This window comes from Rousettus aegyptiacus, unplaced genomic scaffold, assembly GCF_014176215.1.
Source record: "Rousettus aegyptiacus isolate mRouAeg1 unplaced genomic scaffold, mRouAeg1.p scaffold_m13_p_10, whole genome shotgun sequence".
Taxonomy (NCBI): domain Eukaryota; kingdom Metazoa; phylum Chordata; class Mammalia; order Chiroptera; family Pteropodidae; genus Rousettus; species Rousettus aegyptiacus.
In genome coordinates this window covers 89,223,444-89,245,365 of record NW_023416285.1, presented here as the reverse complement: position 1 = coordinate 89,245,365, position 21,922 = coordinate 89,223,444, and the positions used below count along the sequence as shown (strand labels likewise).

General features: G+C 38.9%; 1 protein-coding gene across 2 annotated transcripts in view; it reads right to left on the bottom strand.

Moving 5' to 3' along the window:
- ST8SIA6 (ST8 alpha-N-acetyl-neuraminide alpha-2,8-sialyltransferase 6) overlaps nt 1–19,679 on the bottom strand; it is a 160,083-nt gene extending 140,404 nt beyond the window's left edge. Inside the window, exons 1-2 of one of the 2 annotated variants that reach the window (XM_016150633.2) lie at nt 19,584–19,669; nt 16,072–16,160 (exon numbers count right to left, since the gene is read on the bottom strand). The gene's annotated coding sequence lies outside the window, so the exon portion shown is untranslated. Of the gene's footprint in view, nt 1–16,071; nt 16,161–19,583 lie in introns of both variants that reach the window. The other variant, XM_036228162.1, reaches the window with a different exon arrangement.
- Nucleotides 19,680–21,922: the final 2,243 nt, after the last annotated feature.

Here is a 21,922-nt window from a genome sequence, read left to right as displayed (position 1 = left end):
TGGAGGACTCTTGTCTGTTTCCACGGAACTTGGTGTGGTTTCTATAATGAAGTCAAATTTGTAGCTGGCATGCTATCATCAGTAGGGTTCCGTGCTACAAGTCAATCGATAAACCAGCCTGTCCTTCAATGTCGTAGTCAATATAAGTGAAATATGCAAAGTCACACATGTGCCTAATAAAAGACTCACAAACTCACTTGAAATACTAAACGTTTAAAAACTGGCGATTCACATATTATATATATATATAGTCTTTCTGTGAGGTACAGAATGAGAATGAGACCACTCCTTGTCGTTCTTGACCTCTCACTACACCCTGAAAAAGACCAGCCATGACGAGGCAGATGCTCTCTCCTCTCCCTGACGCTGTACTTCGTTCGCCTCATTCTCCTTTCCGCATCCGAAGCACTGTGTTGTCTCCACTATCCTCGGTGGAGAATTTCTCAACGAAACCCACACAAACGTGCTCCTGCTATTACTAAAACCAGAATCAAGTGACTTATTTCATTTGGCTTGTGTGTGACAACTGCCTTCAAATTCGTATGACAGCCAGCTGCCTCGTATCTCTTTTTTAGAAAGGACATGGGGGTTACGGATCGTATCTCATGGACGATATGAATTTTGTAGCTGTTTGTGTTTCCCTTTTTGCTTTGGCTTCATGGATGCTCAGAGTCAAACTTGCAGCCTGGTTTAGTAGCCTCCAAGGGCCTTATGCCTTGCGTTGTTCAACAATATTTTCTAATGCATCTTACCTTGCTGTGTTCTCTGGCCTTGATCTTTTTTTTTTTTTAAATTACGCTATCATTTTTTTTTATCACATTCTCATTTTATATTGTTTTTATACTGTAGCAAAACCTTTACAGAATAAATGAGAATATAGACATATAAATAATTACTTCAGTTATAGAATGTGGTTTACAAAGCCCGTCTTTTTTTTAGGAGGCGCTAATGAGGACAAAAGATTAATTAGAAAATTATATTAGAAGTAAAATACCATGATGCCTAATATTTATCCTCTAGCTCTAGTCATTTGCCTCCAGTCTCACCATATTCTAATGCATCTGTCATCTTGAAATTTTCTTTCTTAAACACAGATCAGATTGTATTACTTTCCTGCTCAGACACCTTAGATGGCACTATCTAGAATAAAGTTCAAGTCCTTCACCTGATACTATCATCTTACCTGTCTAGCCTTATCTCCTTGAGCACCTCCAGTGTATCCTGTACTCAAGCAAATCTGTACAATGTATTTCTGGACAAGCCCTGGCTTTCCTTCCCCACCTTCAAGCCTTTTCTCCTTCCCCCCTTTCCAAAATAGACAGAAAATAACTCTTGTTGCCCTTCTTTCTGATCTAACATACTACCCTCTAGGTTAACTTGAAGAAATCTTGTTCTAACAACATGGATAAACCTGGAGGGCATTACACTAGGTGAAATAAGTCAGGCAGAGAAAGAAAAAATACCATATGATTTCACATATATGTGGAATCTAAAAAACAAAATGAACAAACAAATGGAACAGGAACAAACTCCTAGATACAGAAAACAAATTGATGATTGCCAGATGAGAGGAGCTTTGGAGGGCTGGGTGAAAAAGGTGGAAGGGATTAAGAAGCACTCATTGACAGTTACAAAATAGTCATGGGGATGTAAAGAACAGCATAGAGAATATAGTCGATAACGTTGTAATAATTCTGTATGGTGCCAAGTGGGTACTAGACTAGTCGGGGGGATCACTTTGTAAATTATATAAATGTCTAACCACTACGCTGTATACCCAAAACTAATATAATATTGAATGTCCCCTATAATTGAAAATTTGAAAGTGAACTTGTTAATGATCATCTTTATGGATATTTTATTTTAGAATAAAAAACCTGTTTTCTTGCTTTTAATTAACATTGACAATTGTTTCAACACTTCTTCCCAAGTTCAGTTCAAGAACTGTATTTTTTTTAGCTCAAAATCATTTCCCATCAGTGATTAATGTTTACTCTATAGCATATTTGGAAGCAATATACCATAATGATGATGAGATGTGCCTTTGGAGTTAATTGAATTTGGGTTCAGCCACCTACTTAACCTTCTCTGTAAAATAAGATAATAATATTCATTGATGTTTAAAAATATGTCCGCAAATTCTTTGACAACCCTCCAATAAAGAGGTCGAATCTATGCACTCTCCTCTTGAAACTAGGTGCATTTGTGACTTTCTTGGAACCAACGACAGCAACAACAAAAAGCACAGGAAAAATGATACTGGGTAACTTCTAAGATTAGGTCAATAAAATCTATGCAGCTTCTGCTTTTTTCACTGAGACACTCACCTTCGGAGCCTCGAGTTATCATTTAGAAAGACCAACTACTCTGAGGCCAGCATGCTGTGAGGAAGTCCAGGTCTCAGGTAGAAGCCGTATGTTAGGTATTTCAGTAGGGAGCCCCCACCTGAGGTCTCAATCAAGAGCCAGCATCAATTGCTAGACATGTGAGTGAAGACACCTCCAGATTATTCCAGCCCTCAACTGTCAAGTCATTTGCCTGCTCATTGAGTTTTCCCCATTGAGGACCCAGCCATCGTGAGACAAGCCATTTCTGAGTTATAGAATATATGAACCTAATAGAATGGTTGTTTTAAGATGCTCATTTTAGAAGCAATTCATTATACAGGATAACTAGAACAGAAATTTGGTACCCAGGAGTAGAGTGCTACTAAAAGATGGGACATTAGCTTTGAAACCACTGTCTGACAGTGGCTGATTAGATCTTAAGGGGACAGTTAATGGAAGCCTGACAAGGCTAGAGGAGGTTGTAGCTGAGGATTTGAAGGCAAGGAAGCTAGAGGAAAGCAAAATCCTATTACTTAGTGGTATAAAGTTTGCCCAAACTGTCATATGTGGAAATATGAAAAGTTGAAAATATACCTAAGGAATTTGGTGATGTAGCTAAGCAGATTTCCCTGCACATATTTTGGTTTTTTGTTTTTTGGTTTTTTTACTAAAATTATTGGGGTGACATGTTACAAAAATCAAATAGTTTTCAAGTGTACAATAATACATCACATGTGTATTCCATTGGGACTTTACCAACCCCCTCCCCCACCCTTCCCTCTGGTAACCACTAATCCACTGTCTGTGTCCATCAGACAGAAAAAGTTGAGAATCATATGATTTCACTCATATGCAGGATATAAAACCAAAAGTAACAAACAAACCCTGCACATTTTTTTAAAATCCACCTGGCTCCTTCTTGCTGCCTATAATAAAATGCAAGTGGAGAGAGGCAAGCTAAAAAGCAAACTGTTAGGTTTCCAAGCAAAATTTTGAGGAACCCTCCAGGAGGTAGAAGTTGCCGGGCTCAAAAGTAAAACTGTTTCACATTTCTGGCATCCTCGAAGGGTAAAAAAAAATTCCAAAGTAAGAAGTATTTCTAGGGCAAAGATCAAATCTAAAAGAGAATCTATAAGATCACTTGTTAAATCCTCAGGAAGATCTAAGACTGTGCCTCATAGAACCCTTCAGACATATAAAAAGACCCCTAAGGATCTTAAAAGCACGTCTCATACACCCTCCCTCTTAAAGAGCTTTCAGAACCCTTAAGGGCCTTGTTTGTCACTCAGAAACCTCTCGGGACCCCAAGATAAAGAAGGGCTTGTTTTAAAGACATTTGTGTTTGTGGCTTTATGTCTAATGAAGTAAACCCCAATAAGATTTAAAGAAAACCCATAAAGTTTTAAGGAAATTGTAATGATGGAAATATGTCAGGTTTTACTAAGAAGGGCAGAAACAGTACGAAATGAAGGGAGGCCTTTGTACTGAACCCCCAAACTACTATGGGCAGGAAGCAACATGAGGAGTTTACTCAGTTACAAATGTGGGCCAAATATTATGGAAAAGGAAAAATGACTCAAAAGATGGAACCAATAGCTCAGAGGGAAGATTCAAGAACCACAGAGAATAACTCCTAAGAAATAGAACTGAGCTCTAATGCAGGGTCAGGCAGGCAGCCTGTGGCTGACTGGATTTCAGAATTGCTATGGACCAGTGACTGTCGTAGGCTTCCCATTCTCTGCTCTTTTGAACCAGAATGTATTAGCAGTTATCCCATGCCTGTCCCACCTTTGAGTGGTGATAATTTGGTCGGGGAGTTGGGTAAATAATTTGTTTCTTTAGTCCTCAGGGCTTCAGATAAAGAGAAACCTTACTTAAAGAGTCAAACCTGAGAAGTGATACCCGAGGAGTCTTATCCACACATGGACTTGATTTTGACGATGAGATACTGGACCTCAGGCCTAGGCCTGATGACATCACACGTGTCGCTTTTATAGGATCTTGGGAGGAAACCAGTGTGTTTCATATGAGAATAAACTCTGGCTGTTTTAAAATGTGTCTGCCAATTATTTAACCCCTTCTCTTCGAGAGATAGGGGTCTATATTCCCTCTCTCTGAGTATGTAGAGTAGACTTACAATTCACTCGTAATCAAGAGGATGCACTGGAAATATGCTCAATGACATTCAAGGCTATTTATAAAAGTCAATGCAGTTTCCTCTTTTTTTAGCGAGGACACTCCCTTTTGGAGGTCCTGAGACCACCATGCTAGGAGGAAGACCAGGCTACATGGAACAGCCGAGTGTAGGTGCCTCGATCAACAACCCCTGCCAACAGCCGGCATCAACAGCCAAGTGAGTAAAGACAATCTACTCCCAGCTCTTGTCATTGCTGAGACCCGAGACTTTATGAATTAGTGACAAGCCGTTTCCTCTGTGCTCTGTCTAAATTCTTGACTCAGAAATGTGTCAGTATAATAAAATGGTCATTTTAAGCTGCCAAGTTTTGGGGTTACTTGTTGTATAGAAATAGTACTGGATCAGTACCTCAAAAGATTATTATAAAGATTGAATGAGACATGTACATATAGCAACAAGCATGATGTTTGCCAAAATAAACACTCAATGAATAGAACTTATCGAGGGCTAACTATCCTTTTTAGTTGGCTTTGTTTAAAATATTAAGCATGGTACTGGGGTATATGAGAGATGCCTAATGTACACTTGTTGATTTCAAGTGATAACAGACTTGAGGACAGAAAAGATGAGCTTGCAGAGATAGGATAACCTCATTTGTTGACCTAAGAGGGATTTTTTTAATGCTATTAAAAGAAACTGAATTTTTCCTGTTGCAGTCTATCAAATTCTAAAATTCATGTCAGCAAGAAATCAGTTAGTGCAATTCAATTAATACCTGACTTCACAGCTAAGTCTAAGGTAGCAAAATTGTGAGTACTTGGATTTAGCGAATAATAGTTAATTTGGGAAATGAGGGATCTTGACTAGCGAATGTAGGGTCTGGATGTTGCAGTGGTCCACACCTGTTCTAACCTTCACTGCAACTCTGAAGTCAGTCAGGTTTATTTCCACCGTCTACTCTTCCTCACTCTCAAACCCTTTCCACACTCTAGCCTTGTCACTGTCACCCTCTAGGCACCACTGTAACTACATCTCACCGTGTAGAGTCAAACACCAGAAAGAACTTTTGTACCTAGATAATTTTTAAAGTTTTCCGTAGACGAAACCCCACTTAGAATTTTGGGATATCTATATCACAGGTAAGAAATACTTTGAATCATAAAATCACACTGAACTTAAAACAGCCCCTAATTTCTCACCTTCGTTTTCACAGTCGGTGCTAGGGAATTCAAAGTGACAGGTGAACTTTGCTTGGCTCTATCTGCCGGGCCTTTATCTCCCTGTGGATGAGGCCGTTACCACTGCAGGCACCTTTCTTAGCAGGAATCTAAAGAGCGCTGGCTCAACCAGTAACAGCATTCTGATGTCTGTATCCCACGTATGATAAGTGATCTTCACAGTTGGAAAATCTGCCTGGAATCGTAGCTCCTCTCGGACTAAAGTTCTGCCTTGCTATTGCTAATCGACTGCTGGAAAATTCTAATCTTCTTCTTAACTCCAACTGGGTGGCGGCTGGAGGCCTTTAGACTTCCCTGACTCTCAGGGTCCACATTTAGGGCTCCAAAAAATAGTTTGTGAAGGTGTTCCCCCTCGCCAAGCCAGGCCAGTCTTTTGGAACACTCTAACCCTTTTTCTACCCTGCACCCCCTTTCCTAACTAGTAGCTTGCCTGCCCCTTGGCCTATATGCCCTCTGACTACTGTATTCTGCCTCTACCTGGAATTTTCCTAGCATCCGCCCCATCTGGTGGAAGAGACTAGTTTTGCTCTGGTTAAGCAAGTCATATGGAATGAAATAATAACATGAGAATGAAAACTTTCTGCTTTTTTAGACGGTTCTATCTCACAGTTATAACATGACAAATTAAATATGCAAATTCCTTTGCTTCTTGAACTGCTCCTTAGAGAAGCAGAAAAAGGTTTCAAAATATCTGTAAAGCGAGGTGAAAGGACATAGCTTTCAGTCATCTGAGTAATGAGTTCCCTGCTGAGAAAAGGGCAAACAGTAAATAATTTCATTTTATTCAATACTAAAGACACAGAAAATGTGTCTTTTTAATTAATCTCTAAAGTACTGTCCAAAGATTCTCTTGACTCCAGGGCAAATCTTTTAATAGAACCAAAAAAATAACAGAAAAGGAGAACAGGAAAGAATAAGAAATACTTTTCACCCAAAGGCTGATTTCATGCTTGTTTTTAATTCAAGGAGGAGAGGGGGAGGGGAAGAAAGGGAGGCTGTAAAGGTCCATCGTCTTTCTCCATTGGGAGAAACTCTGGGAGATAATGAGACAGAAATGCTTGACAGGTCTCCCCAAGGACAAGGTTCTTCAAGTGGCAGCTTCTAAAAGTACAACTGTAAGTTTCTTAGATTTCTCACCCATTAAAATTCTAGAAAAAGGAAGAGAATTTTGCGAGTAGCCAACTTTAACTTCCTGATACATGTGCTTCTTACAAAATGACGAGAAGAGGATTAGACGGCAAGAATACTTGAACAGCGGTGTTTCCGGGTACTCACAGAGATTTGGTAGCTAGATTAGGATGAGACGCGGGAGCAGGAGGGGCAGATAACGCTTCGCAATTAGTCAGCTACTGAAATTAGTCACCGTTTAGAATGACCTGTATCGTGGTTCCTCCCTCATAAGAGGTTGTATTAGTCAGGGTTCTCCCGAGAAACAGAACCAATAGGCTGTGTGTGTGGACGGATGGATGGATGGATGGATGGATGGATGGATGGATGGATGGATAGATAGATAGACAGACAGACAGACAGACAGATAAGATAGTAAGTAGAGAAATACGTACATACATATGTAGATTTGTGCATATTGATTTTAAGGAACTGGCTCGCATGACTGTGGGTGCTGGGAAGTCCAAGGTCTGTAGATAGGCCAGCACACTAAAGACCCAGGGTAAAGATGATTTTGTAGCTAATTCCACAGCCATTCTGGAGGAAGAATTCCCTCTTCCTCAGTCTTTTTCCTTTTTCCTCAGTCTTTGCTCTCTTAAAGCCTTCAACTGATTAGAAGAGGCCCACTGACACTATGGAGGGTAATCTGTTCCACTCAAAGTCTACTGATTTAATGTTAATCACATCTAAAAATACCTTCACAGCAACAGCTAGACTGGTATTTACCAAATATCCAGGTACTGTGGTCTAGTCATGTTGATGTATAAAACTAAACATCACAGAGGCACAATCACAATCGATTTTTTTTGACTTGGAAATACAGTCACAGACAAATGCTACATTTTGCTCCTTGGGGTCAAAATCCATCTTCACCTCAAACTAGCCACAGAGGAGAACAGAGCAGTCTACTGTGAAGGCTATCAATTCTGATAATACAGACATTGCCTCAAAGAGCACACCAAAATGTCCGTGTTTTAACAGTCACCTCAGGGCCATGGAAAGTTTCCAGCCTTGAATTCAAAGCTGCTGAAAATTCTGCTCTCTCTTCTCTTTGCTGGCATTCTCCGAGAACAGAAATCATGGACGCAACCACAAACCAGGGAGCCGCGACAATGCTGGCTGCCGTTGCCACACGGCGCATCCATGCCAACATAATTTAACTGGAAGAAATTGTGCAGACAAGGCCAGGGTGGAATCCTCCCCACTTATTCACACTTGTATTTTTCTCTCCCAATGAATCACATCTTTTTTTTTGGGGGGGGGGGGGCGGTAATCTGACAACTATTCTACTGCATGGTCACTTGGGGTAGGGGATTTGTCACTTGTAAAGAAATCTCAGCCTCTTCTTCTGCTGGGCGATAGGGACCTAGGCCAAGGTCCAATTTTCAGAGCCAAACAATAGGACTGAAATAATTATAACGGTACTTCAGCAAGTAATATTTAATTTTTGGCAAGTGAACCTATGTGATGGTCACAGAGAAGGTGGTCAGATCTCCTTCAAGAGAATCTGATGCAGGGAGCCTCTAGCTTCTGCCCGTTGGGGCCCAGCAAGGTGCTCACGCTGAGGCCAAGCTCCCAGGTGTCATTTCCACAGCAAAGATGCCGGAGCTAGCCCATTCCTGCCCCAGGTGGGACTCCTCCAGCAAGCAACCTTTGACTGGGGATCTCATTTGCCTGGTGCAGTCTTTCTCAGAATCATGCTGCAATCTGAGGCTTTTCTTACCCACTCCTCACCTGTTCATCTGTCCGTCTGTCCGTCTCTCCATCTGCTTCTCTTCCCTCCCTCCCTTCTCTCCTTTCACAGATATCAGATCAGCATCTCAGTCTGAAGCTCTCCTAATCTTCTCTTGCTCCCTCTTCATTTTTACTGCACAGGAGGTTTGGCCAATAAATATCTGACATATTGGAGCTCATCTTGGGGCCTGCTTCTCAGAGGATTTGATCAAACCTATTTATGTCCTGTTACGTTTATTGACATCCAGAGCATAATAACTGCTGTCGCAACATCCTTTATTATCCATAACTAGGAGGATCATATAACTCGGTTTGCCCAAGACAATCCCAGTTTACACTTGTCAAACCTAAGTATTAATAGCTCTGCATATTCTCAAAGACTCCCACTTTGGATAGTGAATTATATGGTTACCCCAACTGCAGCTTATTCTCAAAGATTAGCCCAACAGAATGTTGTCCAAAGTGTATGTAGAAGGAGCTCCAGGAAAAAATGTTCACTGGGCGAATAAACTTGTGAAATATTCTCCTAAGTAAGTACACAATTCACACTAATGCGTTAATTTCTTAAAGAGGTCCCACGGCAAAAAGCCTGTTTAACTCTTTTTCACTCAGTGTTTCCTCAGTTTGTTTGGCCAAACCACATTTTTACCTGGAATCCATAACCAATATGAGATCCTCTCCCCTCACAGCTACCCTGGAAAACAGCCCAACGTGTTAGGGGGTTCCGAGTTCAGCAGCTGGTTCACTTAGAGATACTGGCTCAGTTCAGGAAACAACTGGGCCCCAGTCTGTTCTGGCTCCTGACTCACCTCAGAGTGCATTTTACATTAGCAACTGTGAGCCACAAAGGCATTTGGCCTTTGGTTAAGTGAAGTCATTTGGATCTAAATGTTGGTCTTAATGGCTTCTAATTTTGCTCATAAAATTTTTCAATCATAAAACTCCTCAGTTTTAGTACCACATTGGGAATTTTGTTAGCAAATCACTTGATCCAGTCACTAAGGTGATTTCAAAATGCCCTTTCCATCTGGCCAGCTCTCCCGCTCCCGATCCTGCCAAAACCACGCCATAAACGCAGCTTTTCAAGTCAGAATATAGGGGCTGGCTACGTCCAGAGTTAGTGCACATTCAGCTCACTCCGTCTCTTCCTTCGCCCTCTTGTATTACATACATTCATATCTGTCCTTTAATGTCAGACGTAGGTCTTTTAAGGGGCAACGTTATGCCGTAGACATCTCCGTACTTTAGCAAAATGCTTTGACTGGTGCTTAGTTGAAAGAAAAAGAAATAGAGAAAGGGAGGGAAGAAGGGAAGGAAGGAAGGAAGGGAAGAAGGAAGGAAAGAAAGAAGGAAGGAAGGAAGGAAGGAAGGAAGGAAGGAAGGAAGGAAGGAAGGAAGGAAAGAGAGAGAAGAAAGAAGGGAGGAAGGGAGAGATTTTATCAATGCAAATGAATAGTGTAAAAGATGGCTTTGTGTTTGTACTAAAAGACTAATTTGACAGTTGGTCAAAATAGTGCTTATGTTTCGTTGATGCCCCCAAAGGTTTTACAGACTATAACTAAAAAATATTGTTTCAAGAGTTCAAGGGAAACAAAAGAAAAATAAATGAATGAGACTACATCGAACTAAAAAGTTTTTGTACAGCAAAGGAAACCATCATCTGTTTGGAAGAAGATAATCGCTAGTGATACATCTGATAAGGAGTTAATAGCCAAAATTTATGAAGAACTTATACAACTCAAAAACGAAAAAACAATCCAATTAAAAAATGGGCAGAAGATCTGAACAGAGTCTTCTCCAAAGAAGAAATACAGATGGCTAACAGACATATGAAAAGATGTTCAAGGTCGCTAATCATCAAAGAAACACAAATTAAAACCACAATAAGATATCACCTCAAACCTGTCAGAATGGCTATCATCAACAAATCAAAAAACAAGTGTTGGTGAGGATGTGGAGAAAAGGGAACCCTCATACATTGTTGGTGGGATTGCGAATTGGTATAGACACTATGGAAAACAGTAGGAGGTTCCTCAAAAAATTAAAAATGGATATACCTTTTGACCCAGCAATTACACTTCTGGGTATTTATTCAAAGAAAACCAAAACAATAATTCATAAAGATCTATGTACTCCAATATTCATGGCAGCATGATTTATAATAGCCACAACATGGAAGCAACCTAAACACCCATCAACAGATGATTGGATAAAGAAATTATGGTTCATATATATAATGGAATATTACTCATACATTAAAATAAATGAAATCCTACCATTTGCAATGACATGGATGGACCTAGAGGTTATTATGCCTAGTGAAGTAAGTCAGACAAAGCTAAATAGTGCATGATTTCACTTAACGTGCGGTTTCCAAGGAACCAAAGAAACAAACTAATCAAAAACAGACTCACAAATATAGTGGACAATTTGGTGACGGGCATAGGGGAGGGGGTTTGGGAGGCTGGGAGAATGGGGTGAAGAGTTAAAGAAGTACAAATTGGTAGTTGGTAGATGGTCACGGGGATGGGGTGCACGGCAGAGGGGATGCAGTTAGCATTAATATGATGGCGAGGTGGAGGGCCGGGGGAGGGAGGGAGCAATTGGGGAGCATCGTTTTATGAACTAGATAGATGTCTAGCCAATGTACTGTATACTTGAAACTAATTTAAATAAATAAATTTATAAATAATAATAATAAAAAGAGTTCATAAAACAAGCAATAAAAAAAAACAAAGAAAATGAATAAAGTGTATCTGCTGTGTTTTTGTTAAAGAAACCTTGATTAAAGTCCCTTAGCCTTTTGTGCCTTTTGCAATCTCCCAACCAACTGAATTAAGCACTAATTAGGAATTAGACTGGAAGATATATTGAGTGCTCTTCATATGCAAGAAAGAAAAAATACCTAAATAATAAATATATCAAAATCATTAGGTAAAGATATTGTTCTATTGTTGCTCTATAAATACCAAGACCTTTTGTTTTTTAAAATATGATACCAAATTCCCTGGTTTGAAGAAAATATATAGTTCATTATATTAATATTACATTTTTTATTTTTGGTTCTAAGTTTTCTAATGGGATAAAATAAATCCCATTTATGCTAAATATCGATTCATTAAAATATAAATCTTAAAGACCAAAGAACTTGTTGAATTAATTTTTGTTTTTGTAGAGTTCTTAATTTTACTTTTTTGTTGTTACATTCTTAATTGTTTGTCTTTAGAATTTTGGCGACCTTATTTAAAACATAGAGTCGTTTTTCATATACTCCTGATTAGATTTTTAAAGCAAGTACTCTAAACAAGATAGTGCTGATACATTTATGCAGGATTAACTAAATTTAAAAACTGGGTTTTTTTTTTTAATCAGAAAGAAAACTGACTAGTCCTTTAAATTGATGTCTGTCCGGCAACCTCTGAGCCAGCTTTGCAACAACAGAAGAAAACAAAACCCAACATCGCCATGAAAACTAGTATTAAAGATCAAACAAAATGGCAAACGAAATGGCCTGACCTACTGAATAGGATACAAAAAGACTATTCCTCGGGACCATTTCCTAGGTCTGAAATACGGGACCTGAACCATCTGGAAGAGTGGGCAGCTGCTACTAGTCTGCTTGAATATCCTTTTGAGACACTCAGAATGTTTTCGGTCTTTCCTCACCTCGATTTGCACCTCCCGCCTCCAGTGTCGTCAGTTCCTCTCCTCTAAAGTCCATTTGAGACTGAAATCACCACAAACTCAACTGGGCAGAAAAGCGGGCGGAGTTCCAAAAGTGGCGTCTCTCATTCTAGAAAATGAGTCTGCCCAGATTGGGTCACAATGAAAGCGTCTTACACCAATAGCCTGAACCGTTCCCCTCACTCCGAACGGTCTAGTTGATATTGCTGCACATGGAAGTCTCGCCAACATCCGGAGTCCAGAGTGAGCCCACAGTCTTCCCCCTCAGGGTTGTTAGCCCCACCGTGTAATCTCTCCCAAGGAAAGGCAACACCATTTACCCAGTTGCTTATCCTAGAAAGTTTGCAGTGAGTTCTGATTTCTCCCTTTCTCTCACCCACATCCGTCTGTCAATTCTGTCTCACTATTTTTTAAAAGTATCCACTGCTGTCCATCACCACCTCCACCCCAGGTCCAGCCATCATCCTCTCTTCCCTCCCTCAGCAGCCTCTGACCCATCTCCTCACTTCCACGCCCACCCCTCCCTATTCCTATTTCCGGGGAGCATTCAGAGGGACCTTCTCAACCGCACATCCAATCACAGCGCTGCTGTGCCCGAAACCCTTTAGAAGCTTCCTATTTACATTAGGAAAACATCCCGAATCCTTGACAAAGTCTACTTGATCTGCATGGGATCCTGCCCCTCGCTTTAGCCCCTACGACTTCTTTTAGCCCAAACGCTCCGAGCTCTTTCTTGCTTCAGAAGCTTTGCATTCTGCTTCCTCTGCCTGAAATTGTTTTATTTCTACCTCATCCGAAGCTAACTCTAAATCACCCTTTCTTGCCTCAGCTGGAGGAAATTTCCACAACTTCCCAAGCCCTCAATTCTTGGACAGAGCCTTTGTTATACATCAACTTTACATTTTTCTTTCAGAACACAAATGGTTCTAGAAGTTACTTATCTGATGATCTGTTCAGCATCATTTCACAGCTGGTCTGCAATTCTGTGCCTGTCATAGGAGCATCTCTAGTACTTGGAATGACAGCAAATAGGAAGCCATCAGTAAATATTTAACAAAAATAAATGAATATGCTATTTTCAAAAAAAATCATATAAATAAAATACCACAGGTACAAAATAATAGAAGAGGTGAAGACAGTACTTCTTGTTAAAAAAACAAAAAAAAAAATTATTTAAGTATCCTTTCATATTAGACTTATTGGATTTAAATTTAGCTTGAGACAGTGAAATGTTGTTTTAAAAACCTAAGTTAGCATTTTAATATATAATCTCTAATAATTAGGCCATAATATAAAAAATTTTTAATTAATTATATAATACTATGTGTGCCATCTAGGTTGAATAAGGGAGGTACAATGTGACAGTTAATTTTATTAGTCAACATTACTGGGCCATATGCTGCCCAGATATTTGGCCAAACATTATTCTGGGTGTTTCTGTGAGGGTGTTTTTGATGAGATTAACATTTAAATTGGTACTCTAAGTAAAGAAGATTGTTCTCCCTAATGGGGGTGGGCCTCATCCAATCAATTGAAGGGCTAAATAGAACAAAAATACTGACCCTTCTGGAAAAAAGGGGACTTCCTCCTGCCTGACGGCCTTCAAACTAGGCCATCAGCTTGTTTCTGCCTTCAGGCGGGAACTACACCATCAGCTCTCCTGGGTCTCCAGGGCTTGCCATCTTGCATGGCAGATCTCGGGACTTGCCAGCCTCCATCATCACATGAGCCGATAAACCTCTTTTTATATATACAGCCTTTCGGTTCTGTTTTTCTAGAGAATCCTAACATGTGCAGGTACCAATGAAACTAGAAAGGCAAGAAAAGTAATATATAAGGGCAAATATTAGTAAATATTAGTAAAACTAGTGCTTCCAGGGGGCACGGAGAAGACACCACCACAGGGAAGGTGTGCAGGGCCCGGGCTGCCTCACGCAGTTGACACGTCACGTAAAATCAGTGAAATGAGATCTTTAATGTGACCATTTTACTCACTGTCCTGGGGAAATTTAGGTTGCACATGTAAAACATCCATCACATCATAGCTCAGGACGTTTTAGTTTTCTCGCCTTGAAATATCACCTAAGCGGTTCGATTAATTTAATTAGAACATGCTAGAGCGAGAGAGAGAGAGAGAGAGAGAACGAGCGATCTCTGTACGTAAGTTCCTCTTTGTGTCTTCCTCCTAGATCATATTTTCACACTTCGCTGTAAAAAAAAAAAAAAAAAAAAAAAAAAAAAAAAAAAAACAGCTGCGGAGGTTGCAAATCGCTAATTCCTGGGCTAACCCCGTGGAGATCCTAATAAAACAAGCCTGGGTAAGAGCCCAAGATTCAGCATTTTGACAAGGTCACAGGAGTTCTGGATGCAGATGGTCCCCCGACCGTAATTTGAGGAACACAAACAAGCCTATGAAAACCGTGCTTTAAAACTGCCACATACAGGATATTGTGACAGTCAACTGTAAATTAACTTTCCGGAAAATACATAAAACTGGATGATAGAGCTCTCAGCACTCTTAATTTCCATTTGTGTTCTTCTAGACAGCCTGACTTTTCTGTTGAGATGCAGATTCGTAAAATCAGAAAGCAACGTTTTAAAAATAATTAGAATATGCCACATTGTTTTGAGTTTTCGGTCCACTCACATTAAAAATGAAACACAGAAAATATCCTAAGGAAAAAAAAAAAAACACTAAAATATTAGAGGTGGTTCAAGCCCTGGATGAATGAGTATTTTTTTTTTCTTCCTTTACTTGTCAGCATTTCACTCACTCTTTTGGTGGGAACACACTAACTTTATCTTTAAAATAAAATAAGGATGTTCTCTATTCAAAAAGTTATCTTCCCTTCCCACATCATTTTATAAAGTACCCGACAGTTTTGACAGAAATAATACCAAGTCCCTATCACCATCCTTGTCACTGAAAATAAAGTGAGACAAAACTGTGAGGCTGCGAAATCCTTTTCATTTATGTGTCCCCAGCCTCCCTTTTTGTCACTTCTTCCCTCTTGCTCTGGCATAAGTCCTTCCACCACCCCATACATTCAGGCCCAGCCTCATCCTACTTTTAAATCTCCCACTCCGATCCATACAGACGTAATAATGAGTATCGCCGCATCATTTTCCTGAATTTATTCCCACTCAAGTTATTAACTCTCTCAGGGAGCCGTGTGCGTCTAGAGAGAAATCCATCTGCCCTGATCCCCTCGCTTTCTCACTTCTTTGCTTCCTTTGGCAGAAATAACGAGAAGCCTGAGAGGCCCAGGACTTGGCCCCTCCCGGCCGCACCCCTCACAGCCCTGCCACCACTGTCGGCCTGGAGACCGCAAAATTGATTCCATTCTACCCTTTGTCTCTCGTTTAATCCACAAGCAGCTCCAGACTCCCGGCTCGCACTGTGTACCCTGCATTCTAATAATCCTATAGTTCTGTATATTCCATTGCTGACCTTCTATCCTGCTCCTCTGATCTCCTGAAACCCTTTCCACTGTGCTCTTAAAAATGTATGGCCCATTCATCAGCAAAATCCACTAAACTGCAGCCAATCTCTAAATATAGTCAGTTTCTGCTATAATGCAACGAAAATTGCTGTGCTATTTAAAATCACCCTATAAAAACCACAGGGCTTACGGAGAAAATAGCGTGGGGCTATAACATTCAAAAACTTCATCAGTGACATATTAGGGGGAAAAAATATAAGCCTAATGAAAACAATGCACATTTGTACACATGTTAAATGGTTAAAAAAGACATAAATATTGTAATAAATATGGGACTCTACCTTGAAAAAGACCTAAATGTGGTCTATGGAAGTGGGTGTCGGAAGGCTTGCAGCTTGTGAGTTATCCTGAAGGGTGGAGGGAGCGCCAGCTGAAAACACAGGGAAATTTGTAAGACCAGGTGCGGGTGGGCGTGGCTTAGAAGGCAATCTGTAAACTGAGGCAGCTGGGAGAGTTTGAGGTTCTGCCTAAAGGGCTCCAGTCAGTCCAGCACGGTCTTCTGTTTCGCTCGGTATTTCTCACCGATGAAATCATATATAAGTAAACGCAAAAATAGCCTCATGATCAAATCGTTCCCTAATATGTCAATTTGTTGAAACAAATTCAGATTTCCAAACCATTGTTACAGCAGAAGTGGCCGTAGTCCATTCACATTCCTGCTCAGAACCCAAAACCTGACTTCACCTTGAAGACGCTGTGTTTTCTCCAGCCCTTCCAAGCGCTGGCCGGTTTCACTCGACCTCTAGCTCTCATGCTGGGCCTAAAGATGGGTTAAGTCCTCTTTGCTCCACGTTGCTACACTTATTTTTTTCTCCTCTCATTTTTCTTGAACACTTCTACTCCATTGATCTTTTCACGCATCTCATCTCTATCACATCCACTATTGTACTTACTCTAGGACTTTCTCATTACCAATAATTGAACAACCCATGTATTAGCCAGGATTCTCCAGAGAAACAGAACCGGTCAGAGATGACAGATAGATAGATGATATATAGATGATAGATGACAGATAGACTGATAGATAGATGATAGATAGATGAATAGATAGATGATAGAGAGCTAGAGAAATATGTATATATAGATGGATAGATATTGGCTTACATGATCATGGAGGCTGACAAGTACCACAATATGCTGTCTGCAAGCCGAAGACCCAGGAGAGCTGGTAATATAGTTCAGTCCTAGTTCAACGACCTGAGAACCAGGGGAGTTGATGATCTAAGTCCCAGCCCTAGGCAGAGGAAGACCAGCTTAGGCAGTCAGGCAGAGAGATGCTGAGTCCAACCTCCTTCTGTCTTTTGTTCTGCTCAGGCCCTCAGTGGATGGCATGATGTTCACCTGTACTGGGGAGGGCCATCTGCTTTACCAAATCCACCTACTCAAATGCTAATCTCATCCAGATACATCCTCACAGACACATCCAGAAATAATGGTTAGACATGATTTTAATATCACTTAAAAATCTGATTTAGAAAGTAGCCAGGTAAGCTCTGTGTTTTTATAATTATGCCTTCAATAGCACATCTGGTAGTGTGAGCATTTTTTAAATGTCCTCATTATGCAAGTATTCTTATACAAACTGACTATAAATCAGAAGAAAAAGGTGAAATGCAAAGAGTGTGATTTATAAACTTGTAAACACTATATTATTTTTTAAAAATTGAAGAAATGCTCATCCTCAGAGTCTCAGCAGAAATAGAGGAGAATTATGCACATGGGCTTGCGTATGGATCAGAATTTAGAGGATCTCCAGACACAGAATGCGTTGTCCCTGCTTGTCCCACCAATAAAGCTGAGCACACAGCACCTTGGGGAAGATGGAGATAAGACTAGAAGGCAGAGAGCAATCTCTTACTAGTTAGACTCTAAAGTCTTGATCTCATTCTCAAGACGACTGGAACCAGAAGTAAACTGAAAGCAAGTAAAGCAACAAAGCAATCCTGACTCTGAGCACTTACTGCTGAGAAGAGAGAGCAATGTCAATCCCTAAAGGGTAAAAATTTTCTAGAAAAATTATTATCTATGTCCATCTCTATTGCTCTTTTCTCACATAATGGTATTCAGTCAAAAGTTACAGATATGAAGAGAAGCTTGAGAAGGTGACTTTAAATCGATAGAAAGAAAAAGATTACTAGAAGCAGACCCACAGGTAACCCAGATATTGGAATTATGAAACAAGGATTTTAAGGGAACACATAAATATGTTACAGAACTTTAAAAAATTGTGCACGAAATGAGGGGAGAGATTGAAAATTTGGAGGAATTTCTATTCTAAGATGGAAAGACTCAAATGAGAATCTAATAGGAACTCTATAATGAAAACATAACACCTAAAACGAAAAGTTCATTGGAAAGCTCAGTAACACACTTGACACAGCATAAGTAAAGTGTTCTTGAACAGGTCAATAGAAACTATCTAAAGTACAATGAAAAAAATACAAAACCAGAGCAGATTATCAGACTTCTGGGACAATATCACCCAGATTAGCATATATGTAATTGGAGAAAGAGGAGAGAGAAAACTTTGGTGCAGAACCGATGCGTGAAGAGATAATGGCAGAAAATCTTTCAAAAGTGGAGGAAGACATCAAACGGCAGATTCGAGAATTTCTGTGAACCCTGAACTAAAACCATTTGAAATGGAAAAAAGAAAGAACATTACACCTAGGAATAGCATACTGAAACGGCTGAAAACCGTAACAGAAAGACAACCAAACTGAAGGAGAAAAACCGAAGAGCAGCGAGAGAAAAGGGATGCTCTGCATTTCAGGAAACGGCTTCCGCTCAGAAACAATGAAAACTAGAAGACAATGGAATAAAATTTTAACGTGCCGAAAGAAAAAAAAAATTATCAAATTTCTATACTCAGTAAAAAGATCCTTCGAGATTGTCAGCAAAATAAGCACACTTCCAGGCAAACTAAATCTGAGGGAATTTATCACCTGCACTATATGAAATGCTGAAGAAGGTCCTTCAGGTTGAAGAGAAATGATCCTGAATACAAACGAGCCTAGAAGAACTGACGAGCATCAGATGGTAAATATGTACGTAAAGATGTAAAGTTGTTTTTAACGCGTTAAAATTTTCTTTAAAGTCTCTTTAAAGCAAACATAACTTTAAGGAATTGTGGGATTTATTACACGTGAAGAGTAAAATATATGACAACAATTCCACAAACGTCGGGAAAGGGAGTAAGTTAAATTACAGTTCTTGAAAGGTTCTTACATTTTCTAGCAAATGGTATTCCTGTGGATTTTGATATATTAAGTTTGCCCAGTTTGTATTTTATAACCTCTGTGAAAATAATTTAGGGGTATAGCTAAAAACCCAACAGATGAGTTAAAATGTAATAGTTGTAACTATTTGATCAATCTCAAAGAAGAAAAAAAATAAAAGGAAGAAAAGGCAAGTGAGAAAAGCAGAAAACAAGGAAGAGGATGGTATAAGGAGACGTCCGTAGTTAAACATAAGTGAACAAAATGTTTCAGTTGAAACAAACTGGATAAAAAAGCAAGGCCCAGATATTGCTGATTGCGAAAAGTACAATTTAAATATAGGTTCTCAGTCAAAGGGTGGAAAAAAATGCCTTGCGTACACCAATGATAAGAAAGCTAGTGTGCCTATTTTAACATCAGATAAAGCAGACTTCAAGACAGAGCTGAAGAGGATACTTCCTGATAATAAACGGGTCGATTCATCAGGAAGAGAAAACAATCATAAATCTACACGCACATTACACAGCAAAAGATGACAGAAATAAAAAAGGAAACAGAGAAATTTACGAACTTACAGTCGACCCTTGAACAGCACGGGTTTGAACCGTCCAGGTCCACTGAGGCTCGCTTTCTTTTCAACAAACACGGTCGGCCCTTCCTGTCGGTGGGTTTTGCACCGGTACGTTTCACATCCGCAGATTCAACCAGCTGCGAGTCGAAAACAGTATTTTCACATTCCTAGCCGCAGATTCCCAACCGTGGATCGAAAATAATGATTTCCGTCTGCGATTGGTTTGCATCAGCTGATACGAAGGACTGACTGTAGAGTCAAAAGTTTTACACACAGGTTTTCAACTATGTAGTCCTAACCCACTCATTGTTCAAAAGTCAATTGTATTTGGGTTTTTTAACACACCTGTCTGATAGAACAAACAGATGAAAAAAACAAGTAAGAGTATAGAAATTTGAACAATTACCTATTACCTAACTCAACCTGGTCTATATTCATAGGACATCACATGCAACAACTAGAGAATACATAGTTTTCCAAGTGCATAAAGAACAGTTACCAAAATATACCAAGTGTTTTCCATAAAGAAATTTCTTGATAAATTTCAAAGGATTGAAATCATACAGAGTATTCTTTCTGGTCCCAAGAAAATTAAATCAGAACTCAATAATAATAATAATAATAATAATAATAATAATGTAACTAGAAAATCCCCCAAATTCTTGCAAATGATGCAGTGCATTTTTTAAATACGCCATGCATGGATCAAAGAAGAAATCACAGTGGAACTTAGAAAATATTTTGAGCCAAATGATAATAAAAATACATCAAAATCCATGGTATGCAACTAAAGCAATGATCCAGGAGAAAATCATATAGCTTTAACTGTATATACTAGAATTGAAATATTCAAAGCCAATGATCTAAACTTTTAATTCAAGAAGCTGGAATCAGAACAGCAAAATAAGCTCACAGAAACCATAGACGGAAAACAATAGGTAAAAGAAGAAACTCGTGAAATAGAAAAAAAGACAAATGATAGACAAAATCAACAAAGCAAAGTTTGGTCTTTCAAAAGATTAGTAAAATGCATGAACTCTAAAAAGCAGAGAGAAAGAGAAAGAGAGAAGACCTCATAATCGATATGAGGCAGGACTGAATAAAAGGACATACTAAGAGGACTTTACGAAAATTTTCTTAGTAAATTTGAGAAATTCCCTAGAAATGGACAAATTTCTTATGAAATAAAACTTTGTAGGTAGCACAAAAAGAAATATAAACTCTTAAGAGTAATATATCTGTTAAAGAAATTGGAATGGCTAATTAAAAGCTTTCTCACAGAGAAACTTCTAGGCTCAGAAATCACTGATGAATTCTACCAAACTTTTAGGAAGAAATTACAGAAATACACAAATTATTTCGGTGTATAAAAGAAGAGAGAATATGTCTCAAATCATTTTATATGGCCAATACAACACTGATAGTAAAACCTAAGGACATTACCAGAATAGAAAACTACAGGCTAATATACTCATAAACATAAACACGAAAATCTTTAATAAAATAAAATACAAGCAAATGAAATTTAGCAATACATAAAAAGGATAGTATTTCTCTAAAAAAAAAAAAAAGCGAGGTTTTTTTTTTTCTGGAATGCGAAATTGTTTTAACATTCAAAAAGCAAGCAAATATGTGATTCTCCACATTCTCAGAATAAAGGAGCAAAATATGGGATTAGCTCAGTAGATGAATAAAAAGCTCTTGATAAAAGTCAATACTGGATCACATGTAAGAAACTATCAGCAAACCAGTAAAACATATCAGCAGATTCAAACCAGTAATTTTCACTTGATAAAATGTCTTTAAAAAACTACTAAAATTCTTAATGAAGGACAATCGAATGCTCTCTTCCTAAGTTGAGAACACAAAAATAATGTCCATTCTCACCACTGCTAATCAATATCATACTAGTGGTTCTAGCCAGCATTATAAGGGACAAAAAGAGATGTAGAATGCTTAATAATTGGGGATAAAAGAATTAAAGCTGTTATTTACAAATAACATGGTTTTGTACACAGAAACTCAAAAGAATCAACAAATTGCTAGAACTAATTGAGTTTAACATGATTGTGGAATACAAGATCAACACACAAAATTAAACATATCTCTTTACATACCAGCAACAAACAATTGAAAAGTTCACTTTTTAAAGTCATCGTTTATAACAGCATCAAATAACATTACTTTTGAATAAATTTGATAAAAGATGTGTAAGACCTCAAAACCGAAAACTACAAAACATTGCCAAAATAAGAGATTTAATAAATAAAGAGCTATACAATTTTCATGGAATGGAACTTCAACATCATTAAGATGTCAGTTGTCCCTAAATTAATCTCCAGA